The sequence below is a fragment of the Monodelphis domestica genome, chromosome 2 (assembly GCF_027887165.1).
Source record: "Monodelphis domestica isolate mMonDom1 chromosome 2, mMonDom1.pri, whole genome shotgun sequence".
NCBI classification, from domain to species: Eukaryota; Metazoa; Chordata; class Mammalia; order Didelphimorphia; family Didelphidae; genus Monodelphis; species Monodelphis domestica.
This window is the reverse complement of record NC_077228.1, coordinates 134,905,695-134,918,740: the sequence shown is the minus strand read 5'-3', so window position 1 is coordinate 134,918,740 and position 13,046 is coordinate 134,905,695. Positions and strand designations below refer to the sequence as shown.

Sequence of the window (13,046 nt, the reverse complement as noted above, 5' to 3'; positions counted from 1 at the left end):
TCATTAGATTGGAACCTCCTGAAGGGCAGGGACTATCTTTTCTTTTTTTTTTCTTTCTTTCTTATTTTTTTCTTTTTGCTTGTATTTGCATTTGTAAAGATTAAAATTTAGGGGAGACGGGGAGACTGAGGCATCTGAGGCAGGTAGAAATTAGTTTCTCTCAGCAAGAAGTATTATATTTTTTAGAGGTTTATTAAAGGTTAAAGATTAAAGAATATACAAGTAAGAAACATGTGCCTAGGCCAGAGGCCTAGACAAAATAACCTCACATCATGCAAGAGACGTGCCTGCTCCAAAACGGAAGTCCAAAAAGAGCCAAGAGAGAGAGCACTCAAAAGCCTTTGAATCAGCTTAAATACCTTCTCGATCTCGGCCCAGGTGAGATTACAAGGCATTCTGGGGAAGTAGAGCAAAGGCTCATGGGGATTGTAGTCCTGTATTCGAGTCTATTTTTTTACACATTCTGGGCACTAAGTACAGTATCTGGCACATTTGTTGTTGTGGTTCATTCGTGTCTAACTCTTCCTGATCTTGTGGATCATTTCATGCCAATCCTGCCCATGAGGTTTTCCTAGCAATCATACTAGAGTGGCTTGTCATTTCCTTCTCCCCTGGATTAAGGCAGAGATTAAGTGGCTTGCCCAGGGTCTCACAGCTAGAGAGCATCTGAGGCTGGATTTGAAATCAGGTCTTCCTGACTCCAGCTTCAGGACTCTATCCACTGAGTCACCTAGCTGCTTCCTACATAGTAAGGACTAAGTAAATGCTTGTTGGCTTGACTCTATTAGGCTCTCTGAGAGTATCTCCCTACAGAGGAGGTAGACACATCTATGGGAGGACTAATGCCACCTCAATGACTCTGCGGTTGAACTGGTTGGCTTGGATTCCTGTATTAGTTAGAGGGGAAAATCTACTTCGAGATGATCTATAAAAGGGATGGACAAACCTGTTTTTCCTTCACCTTTTAACCTTTCTTCCAGAGAGATCTTGAGCATGAAACAGCTTTGTGAATGGGGGGCTGGGGGAGAGGGGAAAGAGAACCCCCAGGGCCCATCCTAGAGTAAGAAACACATAACAGCTTCGTGCCATAGCCCACGTCGCCAGAGAAGAAAGCATCTGATGATGTCGAATTCCTGGCCTGAGCCTTAGAGTAGCTGTGACGTGAACTCTCAACCCAGGGCAGTCCTAGAGCAGGGAGATACAGGGCCAGGTGGTGAGAGTTTCCCAAGGGTTGCCTCTTGAGCAGTCTCAGATTCAAGAATTTTGGACTCTAGTCTTCAAGCAGCCCAACAGTGTGCATGTGTGTGTATGTTTAACTAGAATTTATACAGCATTGTAAAGTTTGCAAAATGCTTTATAAATTTCATCTCATTTGATCTTCACAACACTATGATGTAGATGAGGTTATTATCCCCATTTTCCAGATAAAGAAACTGAGACAGACAGGGATTCAATGACTTTCCTGGGTTCATACTGCTAGTGTCAAGAGGCCAAATTTGAACTCATACCTTCCTGACTCCATGCCCATATAGCAGCAAAGCAAGATACTTTGGAAAATATCAACCCCAAGAGGCACCTTTTGGTAACTCTAAGACAAAGTCTGGGGATGTGGCCTTCTACAAAGAAAAGAGGAATTTCCAGGGAGGTATTATTACATGGCTCTCTAGGCTGGAAGGAGAAGAAATCGCCAAGCGACTAAAGTCACAGAGACTAAAAACATGGAGGTCTCAACGTATCTAGGAGTTATTCAGATGGTATAGTCCTAATAGGAAGAGGGTTATTTGTCTAACAATAATATAATATACTTCACTGAGATAAGGAGAGGTCACTATCCACAAGCTAATACTACTGGGAGAGGAGAGGGGGGAAAAGCTATATAAGATTCTGGGAGAAAATGGGACTCATCAGAAGGATGGGAATCCCAAAATATTCTGAGAGGAGTCTAAACCACAGAACAGTGCTTTGATATAGAAGACTTCAGGACCTTAAAGAAAAGTAGAGTTCAAAAGAGAAGGAGAATTATTTTAACTGTTTATGGGCTATCAAGAAACTTTTTTGTTTTCCTTCTTTTTTTTAAACCCTTACCTTCTCTTTTAGAATCAATACTATGTATTGGTTCCAATGCAGAAGAGTAGTAAGGACCAGGCAATCGGGGTTAAGTGACTTGTCCAGGGACACACAGCTAGGAAGTGTTTGAGGCCAGATTTGAACCTAGGACCTGGCTCTCAATCCACTGAGCTACTCAGCTGCCCTTTTTGGGGGGTTTTCTGCCTTTTTTAAGTGAGCTCCTTTGAACCCACCCTGTGGGTAGTCTATAGTAATACAACTTAGTTGATCTGGTTACAAATAATTATTATAACCCACTTAAACAAAAAGAGGAATGACTTAAATCCTTTGGGTGGACTCCTCTGTGGGAGTGAAGATATCAATCTTCCCCACTTCAAACACACCACTAACCCTCTGCAGCCACACAATAAAATAAAATACAAAAGATCCAGCAGTTAAGAAGAGAAATGGGTTTGGGACACAGTATGACACCTTCTTCTTGCCCTAGAAAGAGTTCTTAAACTGGAGTCAGTGTAACTATTTTTTATATTTTGTTCAAGTGATATGAACAGAACCAGAAGAACCCTGTACAGAGTACCAGGAATATTGTATAATGATCAACTGTGAATGACTTATTCTCAGCCATATGATGATCCAAGACAATTCCAAAGGAATCATCATGAAAAATGTTATCCAATTCCAGATGAGAACAGATGGAGTCCAAATGCAGACGGAGGCCTACTTTTTAAGACATTCTTTTATTTCTCTTATTTGTTTAGGTTTTGGGGTCTGTGTTTTCTTTCACAACATGCCTAATATAGAAATATGCTTTGCATGACTGAACATGTATAACCTATATCAAATTGCTTGCTGTCTCAGTGAAGGGAGAGCCAACGGAAGGAAGGATAGAATTTTTGGAACTCAAAATTTTAAAAAACAAATGTTAAAACATTATTTTTACATGTGAGGAAAAATTAAATATTAAATTATTTGGATCACAATATTTCAATATAACTGGTATCCTTTGTAATCCTACATATTTAATTTTATGCATTTCTAAGAAAGGGTCCATAGGTTTTCCCAAATAACACCACAGGAGTCTATAAAACAAACAAAAAAAGGTTAAGAATTTCTGCCCTAGAGGGAATCTAGAAGTTTGAAACCTAGAAGATTCAAATAATTTCTTTTCTTTTGTTAATTCACTTCTGAGTGCCTGAAACACAATTCTCTTTCATCATTTGATTCTATATTCCTAAAGTAATAAAGTCAGGGAACATTAGGGCTTGAAAAGAATATTAGGATCATTTCCTTCAATCCCCTTGTTTTACAAAGGAAGAAACTAAAGACTTAGAGAAGGTAAGTGACTTGGCTGAAGTCATACAACCATAAAACTGAGGGTGTGATCTCTAACAATGTGTTATTCAAAATAAACAGAACCAAACTATTTAGAGGTAGTGTCACTTTGATGACAAACTGGATTGAAAAGAGATTTTACCCACAGATGAGTTCTGGAAAAGTTGGTTATGATACAACTTTCTACACTGATTCTTTTCCTCTCATTTTCATTACAAAAGACAAAAGAATCAACCAAACATTTTTAAAAACACACAGAAGCACATCTGAAGTTCAGAAGTAACCACAGTATTATCAAGTAAAAAAATTTTGTAAACTTTAACTTCTTTCTTAAAATCAATACTAAGGTGTGGGTTCTTAGGCAGAAGAGGAGTAAAGGCTAAGCAATTGGAGTTAAGTCACACAGGGTCACCCAGATAGAACTGTCTAAGGCCATCTTTGAAACCAGGACATCTTGATTCCAGGCCTGTTTTCTATAATGATCTGCCTAATTGGTTTGCCAAATTAAATCTAAAATAAAGGCTTTTTAAAAAGATGTAAGTGAAGAAAAAGAAATTGAAGGCATCAAAATAGGCAAGGAGGAGACCAGATGACATGATGGTCTACTTAAAGAATCCTAGAGATTCAACCAAAAAGCTAATTGAAATAATCAACAACTTTAGCAAAGTTGCAGGATACAAAATAAACCCACATAAGTCATCAGCATTTCTATATATCTCCAACACATCTCAGCAGCAAAAACTAGAAAGAGAAATCCCATTCAAAATCACCTTAGACAAAATAAAATACCTAGGAATCTACCTCCCGAGACAAACACAGGAACTATATGAACACAACTACAAAACACTCTCCACACAACTAAAACTAGACTTGAGCAATTGGAAAAACATTAACTGCTCATGGATAGGATGAGCCAATATAATAAAAATGAACATTCTACCCAAACTTATTTATCTATTTAGTGCCATACCCATTGAACTCCCAAAAAATTTCTTTACTGATTTAGAAAAAAAAATAACAAAGTTCATTTGGAATAACAAAGGATCAGGGATATCCAGGGAAATAATGAAAAAAAACACAAATTATGGGGGCCTTGCAGTCCCAGACTTCAAACTATATTACAAAGCAGCAGTCATCAAAACAATTTGGTACTGGCTAAGAGACAGAAAGGAGGATCAGTGGAATAGACTTGGGGCAAGTGACCTCAGCAAGACAGTATATGATAAACCCAAAGATCCCAGCTTTTGGACAAAAATCCACTATTCGATTAAAACTGCTGGGAAAAGTGGAAGACAGTGTGGGAGAGATTAGGAATTGATCAACACCTCACACCCTACACCAAGATAAATTCAAAATGGGTGAAAGACTTAAACATAAAGAAGGAAACCATAAGTAAATTGGGTAAACACAGAATAGTATACATGTCAGACCTTTGGGAAGGAAAAGACTTTAAAACCAAGCAAGACATAGAAAGAATCACAAAATGTAAAATAAATAATTTCGACTACATCAAATTAAAAATCTTTTGTACAAACAAAACCAATGTAACTAAAATCAGAAGGGAAACAACAAATTGGGAAACAATCTTCATAAAAACCTCTGACAAAGGTTTAATTACTCAAATTTACAAAGAGCTAAATCAATTGTACAAAAAATCAAGCCATTCTCCAATTGATAAATGGGCAAGGAATATGGAGAGGCAGTTTTCAGATAAAGAAATCAAAACTATTAATAAGCACATGAAGAAGTGTTCTAAATCTCTTATAATCAGAGAGATGCAAATCAAAACAACTCTGAGGTATCACCTCACACCTAGCAGATTGGCTAACATGACAGCAGAGGAAAGCAGTGAATGCTGGAGGGGATGTGGCAAAGTAGGGACATTAATTCATTGCTGGTGGAGTTGTGAACTGATCCAACCATTCTGGAGGGCAATTTGGAACTATGCCCAAAGGGAGACAAAAAAAGTCTACCCTTTGATCCAGCTATAGCACTGCTGGGTCTGTACCCCAAAGAAATAATGGACAAAAAGACTTGTACAAAAATATTCATAGCTGCGCTCTTTGTGGTGGCCAAAAATTGGAAAACGAGGGGATGCCCTTCAATTGGGGAATGGCTGAACAAATTGTGGTATATGTTGGTGATGGAATACTATTGTGCTAAAAGGAATAATAAAGTGGAGGAATTCCATGGAGACTGGAACAACCTCCAAGAAGTGATGCAGAGCGAAAGGAGCAGAACCAGGAGAACATTGTACACAGAGACTGATACATTGTGGTACAATCGAAGGTGATGGACTTCTCCATTAGTGGCGGTGTAATGTCCCTGAACAATCTGCAGGAATCTAGGAGAAAAATACTATCCGTAAGCAGAGGACAAACTGTGGGAGTAGAAACACCGAGGAAAAACAACTGCCTGACTATAGCGGTTGAGGGGACATGACAGAGGAGAGACTCTAAACGAACACTCTAATGCAAATACTAACAACATGGCAATGGGTTCAAATCAAGAACACATGTGATACCCAGTGGAATCACACGTCGACTATGGGGATGGGGGGGAGGAAAAGAAAATGATCTTTGTCTTTAATGAATTATGCTTGGAAATGATCAAATAAAATATTATTTTTAAAAAGATGTAAGTACTAGGGATTCATGTTTTTTCCTGTTTTGTTCTTTTTCTATGGAAATGTTCATGTTTATTGATGCTTGGTAAGGTCACAATTTTTAACAATATTAAGCAAAAAAAAAAAAAGATCTATTCTCAAAGACATTTCCACAGAAAAATGTCCTTGGAAGAGGCACTGGAAAAATTAAGAAACCTGGCAAAGACAGGACAAAAATAACTCTTTCAAAGGAGCATGGTAAATATGAACTGATGCAAAATTAAGTAAGCAGAACCAAGAAAAAAACATATACATGACTATAGATTTTTTTTAAAAAACTACACATTATGTAATTATATTAACAAGCTTGGCCCCAAAGAAAGAGTTGGCAAGTTTATTGTAGAGGTGCAAGATTATGGGAAAGGTATACTGAATATACTATATGATATAGTTGATGAGTATATTTTGCCTAACTTTTTCTTTTTCATCTTCCTTACCAGGGATGATGACTCACTAAGGGAGTGAGGAAGCTATTTTTGGAAACAAATGCAATGAAAAAACAAAAAGTACCAATAAAAATAAGAATTTTTTTTTCAAAATAAGCTAGATCTTGGTCATACCCAAGGTATGGTTGGAATTGCAATCCTCTGTGTACTTTTTCAGCATGACCAGAATTTGGCAGCACTTTCCCAGATTTAGATCCTCCCTCTTTGATGTCACATATATATCCTGACTATTTCCATCGCCCATTCTTCTCTGTATTGGAGGCAACTTAGAAAGCAAGGTACATAGAGTACTAGGCTTCCAGTCAGGGGAGGCCTGAATTTGAATCCTGCTGAATGACCCTGAATAAGTCACTTAACCTTTCAACTTTGGTTTCCTCATTTGTAGAATAGAGATGATAATGCAGTTACATTGAAGAACCCATCATTATGAGGATTAAATGAGACAAATGAAATATTTTGTAAACCCTAAAATGCAATATAAACATTGATGATGTTGATGATGATGATGATGATGATGATGATGATGATGATGATGATGATGATGGCAGCTAGGAAAGAGCTGTAGGCCTGGAGTCAGGAAGACCTAAATTTAAATATGGCCTCACACACTTACTAGCTGTGTGATCATGGGTAGGTCACACAACCTCTGTTTGCTTCAGTTTCCTCTGCTTTAAATGAATTGGAGAAGGAAATGGAAAACCATTCTAGTATCTTTTCCAAAAAAAAAAGTCAATAAAAGTCGCACATGACTGAAAAACAACAATTATTGTTGTTTTTGTCATATCCCAAGAATTTCTCCCAATGCCTGAAAGAATCCTTTATTACATACAGAGTTTACGATATTTAATAGCCTTTCTTCTTTTCTTCTGGTTATTTATCAGACTTCACCAATAGGTTCCACTTCTTCTTATAAAATATATTCCAATATGAAAAATTCTTCAGTTTGATCCTTCAGGGTCTCTAAAATGATTCAGTTATAATTCTATAAATTAACAATAATAGCTAACAATTATTTAACATTTTAAGTATGCAAAGCACTTTACCCAGATCATCTCATATGATGTGATCTCATGTGATCCTCACAACAACCCCGTAAGATGGGTATTATTCTTCTCCCCCTCCTCATCCCCATTTTACCGATGAGGTTGAGAAGTGAATTGAATTGCTGGGGCTCACAGAGCCAGTCTGATGTGGGACGCAACCAAGGTTTCCTGACTAAGCCCAGGCCACCTCTCCAAAGAGCTACCACATGTATAAATAACAGAGCTGATTCTGGAGTGTGATCTCAGAAATTGGGAAAGAAGAGTCAGAGCAGAAAATTATCATTTCATGCTTAAAAGATTAGTGTCCGAAGGTCTAGGAAATACAAGATATACATCTGGAAGCTTCAGGCAGGTGGGGAGCAGGACGAGACAGGATGTTGTTGTAGGTAGTAGAAGAAAAGTAAAATCTCTCCTACAGTGAAATCAGAAGGAGGAGGGAGCAAAGAAGGTCAAACCATGTTAAGGAAAGGTGTCTCCCAAGGGCTAGAACATGATCCACTTCCACTTCAACAGGTTCTGAAAACGGTGCTCCAGCAGGTGGAAGGAGGACAGCCTTCAGTTTATCATCCTCCGGATATCAGTGGAACATCCCAAAGGCTACAGATGAGCCTTTCTGACTTCCTACCATCCTAGTCAATCAATAAAGGCTAAATAATCACAAGTGTTTATACTTTAAGATTTACAAAGCTCTTTATAAATATTTCCCTTTATCTTCATAACAACTCTTGGAGGTAAGAACGATTATTATCCTCCTTTTACATAAGAGGAAACTGAGGCAGATAGAGATTAAGTGACTTGCTCAGGGAACGTCTAAGATATGATATAAATTCAGATATTTCTTACTAAAAATTCAGTATTCTAACCTCTATGCCACCAATGGCCCCTAAATCTGGCTTGCCTTTGAGGCCAGCCTAATCTATCACTACAGCTTGATTTGGAGAGTTCTTCTCGTTGCCATTCCCCATAAAACAATTTTACCCTCCTTTTTATTGATGCATGAAATGCTTTTGCAGAAGAAAAGAGTTTTCCTTCCACGAATGGAATCAAAATGCTTAAAATATAAATATCTGGTTGAAGCCATAATCTATCTTAAAGGATAAGTAATTTGTCAATAACCAGTCGGTATCGACTGCTATTAAATCCTTTCCTCTTTTAATAGGGAGATAGGAGAAGAGAGCAGGAAGTCACTGGACTACTAAAGATGGAAAGGAAGGTAGTAGGGAAGGGAGGAGCAAAAAAACAAATGACTGATTTCATAATTTCCTCATTTCAAGGAAAAATAGAAACTTTTGACACAAGGGTTCTTGTTTGAATGTCTGCACAACTGGATGGTTTCCCAAGAGCATTGCTGCTGAGCTATGGATATATACACCAACTCTGCTTCCCTGATTTATGGTTTTCAGGGTTATGATTCATTTTTGTTGTACTCCTTTTTTTACACATGGCTGACTTCATTATAAAAGACTTTTGTTTGTATATTATTTTATTAATCAAGGCATCACTATAAGGTCTAATTTGATCATTGCTACTAGTTCTAAAGTTTGTTAACTAAGGAAATTATAAGGTCCCTAAAATGGCACTCCTGAATGCCCTTTTGACAGCTAAGGGAAACATCTACACATATCTGCATCCCAAAACTGTGTTTTTAAAAGTTTTTTTTTTTTAAGTTTAAACCTTTAAGAATTATCCAGAAAGATAGTAAACACCGTTTAATAAAATAACTCACAGGGTCCAAAGACTACTTGCTTTCAGTAAGGAGTTTTCACCTTTTCCAAGGACTTTGTACTTCCTGTCCCTTTTGCAATCAAGGCAGTTCAGCAATATTTATTAAATGGGGAGTAGATGACTTCAGAGGGCAAGTTTATGCCAAACACTGTTTGAAACTTAACTAAAAAAGTTGTCTGCAAAATTACCATAATAATAAATCACAAATAAAACAATAGCAATAGGTGAAGACACAGATTCTTAAAAGAAATACTAAACTATATTTTTCTTTAATAAAGGTACATACCAACCCAATGGAATAAGTATATCCTTTATGCTATTTATTTAGGTGTGGAATGGAGATTTCCTGAAGGAGTAAATGGATGGGTGAGTCCATTAATTTAAAAAAATGTATTAAGCACTTGCTATATGCCAAACCTCATACAACATGATAGTGATACAAAAAGGAAAACCAAACAAGACAATCTTTGCTTTTAAAGAGTTCATACTCTAACCAGAGGAGACAAGACATGAAGGAAAGTTGGAAAACAGAATGGAAAGGCATGAAAGTCCTATGGGTACAAAAGCAGGGTAGATAGCAAAGCCTGGGGGTCCTATGTTTGCATCATTAGATCAAATGGCATTGCCAAGGGTCTAAAAGTAAAACAGATATAGGTTCTGGAGGACCTTTGCAAGGGCGATAAAGTCCTGATGGTCTCCTATCAAACCAGAAGGAATAGAATTGTCAAACCCTATCTAATCTAAGAAACATGAGTAGTCAAGTAATAGCTCTAGTGGGTATTGAGTGGCCAGGTTTGGGGTAAAATAAAAAGAAAAGGGGGCATCTAGGTGGCTTAGTGGATTGAGGGGCCAGGCCTAGAGATGAAAGGTCCTGGGTTCAAATCTGACCTCAGATACTTCCTAGCTGTGTGACCCTGGACAAGTCACTTAAACACACACACACCCCATTGCCCAGCTCTCACTACTCTTCTGCCTTGGAACCAAGACACAATATTGATTCTAAGATAGAAGGCAAGAGTTTTAAAATATATATATACACATATATATATATATATATATATATTTTTTTTTTTTTAAATAAAAGGGGAAAAGGAATGCCTGATAGGGACAGGTTTTCCCACTGCCAGCCAGAAATTTGATTGAGGAAACTTCTTCCACTCATAGAAATGGGAAGCCTGTCATAAATTTAGTCTTTGAGAGTCACTTGTAGCACTGAGAAGCTATATGATTTACCTATGGATTACAAAGCTAGCATGTGTATAAATGGGGAGAAAAAAATAATATTGATCTATTAGGTTCCTTCAACCCACATAATAAAATTATAGTTTGAAAGACTTCTAGTTAAGTCAACAATGTGAAAGGCCAGAGAGAAGCCCAGCTCTCACACAGAAACTCCAGCAAATATCTGGAAACAGTCTAAGAAAGACCAATGAAAAAGAAATTAGAAAAAAACTCAGAAGTAAGCTCCTCTATCCAGTCAAGAACTATTATACCAAAAGAACTATTATACCAGACAGAAGAAAGTGTAAGCTGATAGAGGGTTTGAAATAGGAAAGTCAGTGCCAAATCAGGTAAAAGTAGGAGAAAAGTTGAACCATGTAAACCAGCAGGAATTCTGGCAACCCAGTCAAAATACAGTAGAGGCAAATGGATCTGAAACCAGCAAGTCTTCTGAATAGGAACATCCCAAACTAATACCATACCAGCTCAAATAATTAGGCCTCTGAAGCAAGATCCTGCTCAAAGCCTGTCAAAACAGGAGCCAAGACAGAAACAACAGATCACTGCACAAGAAGACAGAATCTAGCTGTAATCTCCTTGGAATATTGGGACCCATCGCAGGAGACACTGCCAACTCAATATCTAGGTGACAGCTGAGATGAGGGAAGGGTTGAGTACAGTTGTGCAGCAGGTCTGAAACACCAGCATGACCTCCTCCCTGCCACTGGGGCTAGATCAAACAGGAACCATCTCCCATTTGAAGATCACGCAAAGAGAAGAACAAAGAAACCCATTGATACTTGAACCCATAATGAACTGTCAGGAGACAGCCAAAAGCCAAAGACTGAAGCAAAGAATAGAACCGACTACTAAAAATATGTGGAAACATAAGAAGATAAAAAAATAAAATGAAGAAATGTTATAGGGTAAAAGATCCAAGATATACAAATATATATATATATATGAATGATAGCCATCTTAAAATTATTATTTTTAGTCATTATATATATAATAGTCATTATATATATAATTATTAGTCATATATAATATGATAATATGATATAATAAAATAATAAAATTAGTCAGAAGATAGGAGCAGTTCTTACATTTCTCAATGTAAGCTATCAAGTTACCAATTTGAAAAATATTTTTAAAATGCTAATAATGATAACTCTGAGGTTCTATCACAGAGGGTTTTCAGACCATTTAAGATGCAATGTGAGAGATCCTAAAGAAATCCAGCTCTTCCATAGGAACACCAGCAAACATATAGAAATAATACAAGAAAGACCAACAATAAAGAAATTGTAAAATATTCAGAAGTAAGATCCACCATCTAGTTAAGAACTGCACAAAAAGACAAATAGAAGATAGTGTAGACTGGTAGAGGGTCTGAACCAAGAAACTTATCTGATTTGTCAAAGAAGAAAAAAAAAGGAAAATGGTAATTGCTAAAGAGGCTATAGGAAGAAAAGCACAGTTATACACTGCTGGTAGAGCTATAAATTAGTCCAACCAAAAAGTCACTAACTTGTACATATCCAGTTTAAAATGTCTAATAGGTAGCTGGCAAGACAGGGCTGAAACCTGGGAAAAGTTGAAGGGGGGGGGAGGGAGAGAGAGGGGGAGGGGAAGAGACAGAAAACAGAGATAGAAAGACAGAAAGAGGAAGGGAGAGAGAGGGAAGGAGGGAGAGAGAGATAGGTAGATGGATAAATAAATAGATACAGAGATAAATAGATTTACAAAACTGTGAGTAGAGTGTATAAAGATAATCATTAAACCAATAGAAGCTGATGAGAGCACCACAAGAGCAAGTCTAAAGACAGAAGAGAAGAGGGTCCAGGACAGCCCCTAAAGGTAAGGAAGTTGATATGAATGAGGATCCAACACAGTGAAGCAGTCAGACAGATAGAAGGAGAGCCAGGAGAGAGCAATGTCATGAAAACCAGATTGGAAAGAGTATCCAGAAGAACCTCATCAAAAATGTCAAATACTGCAGATAGATGGAGAGGGATGAGGACCAAAAAAAGTACTGGATATGGCACTAGACTGTTTCTACCTTTGGAATGAGAAATTTCAATTGAATGATGTGGTCAAAATTGTCAAATTGGAAAAAAAAAGTGAGATTGAAAGGAAGTAGAAACAGTGAATATATAAATGGCTTTTTCTAATATTTTTGTTGAGGAAAAAAAAGACAAGCTATAATCCAATTACTTGAAGGTAGGAAAAGGTATAATGGAAGTTTAAGAATGGGAGAAACTGGGAGATTATTTTTTGGAGAAAGAGGGAGGAGTTACTATAAAGACCTTGACAGACAGGGAGGGCCACTTCATGATCAGAGGCAGGGAAAAGAAGAGTCTGTGATGACGTCAAGGGGTCTGGAAATGAAAAAGGAAGAAAAGTTCAATGGAATATTTTATGTGTAACTGTTGTTTGTGAGTATGTAGCAGGCAGGGCACCAGCTGACAATGCATGCCTACCAGCCTGGTTTTGTTATTTCCCAGTGGTTAGCACTTGCTGATATTGCATCAGCTGGGTAGCCCA

General features: G+C 37.4%; 1 long non-coding RNA gene across 3 annotated transcripts in view; it reads right to left on the bottom strand.

The window, feature by feature from the left end:
- LOC103095797 (uncharacterized) overlaps positions 1–13,046 on the bottom strand; it is a 177,060-nt gene that overhangs the window by 65,914 nt on the left and 98,100 nt on the right. The gene's annotated exons all lie outside the window — the stretch shown is intronic.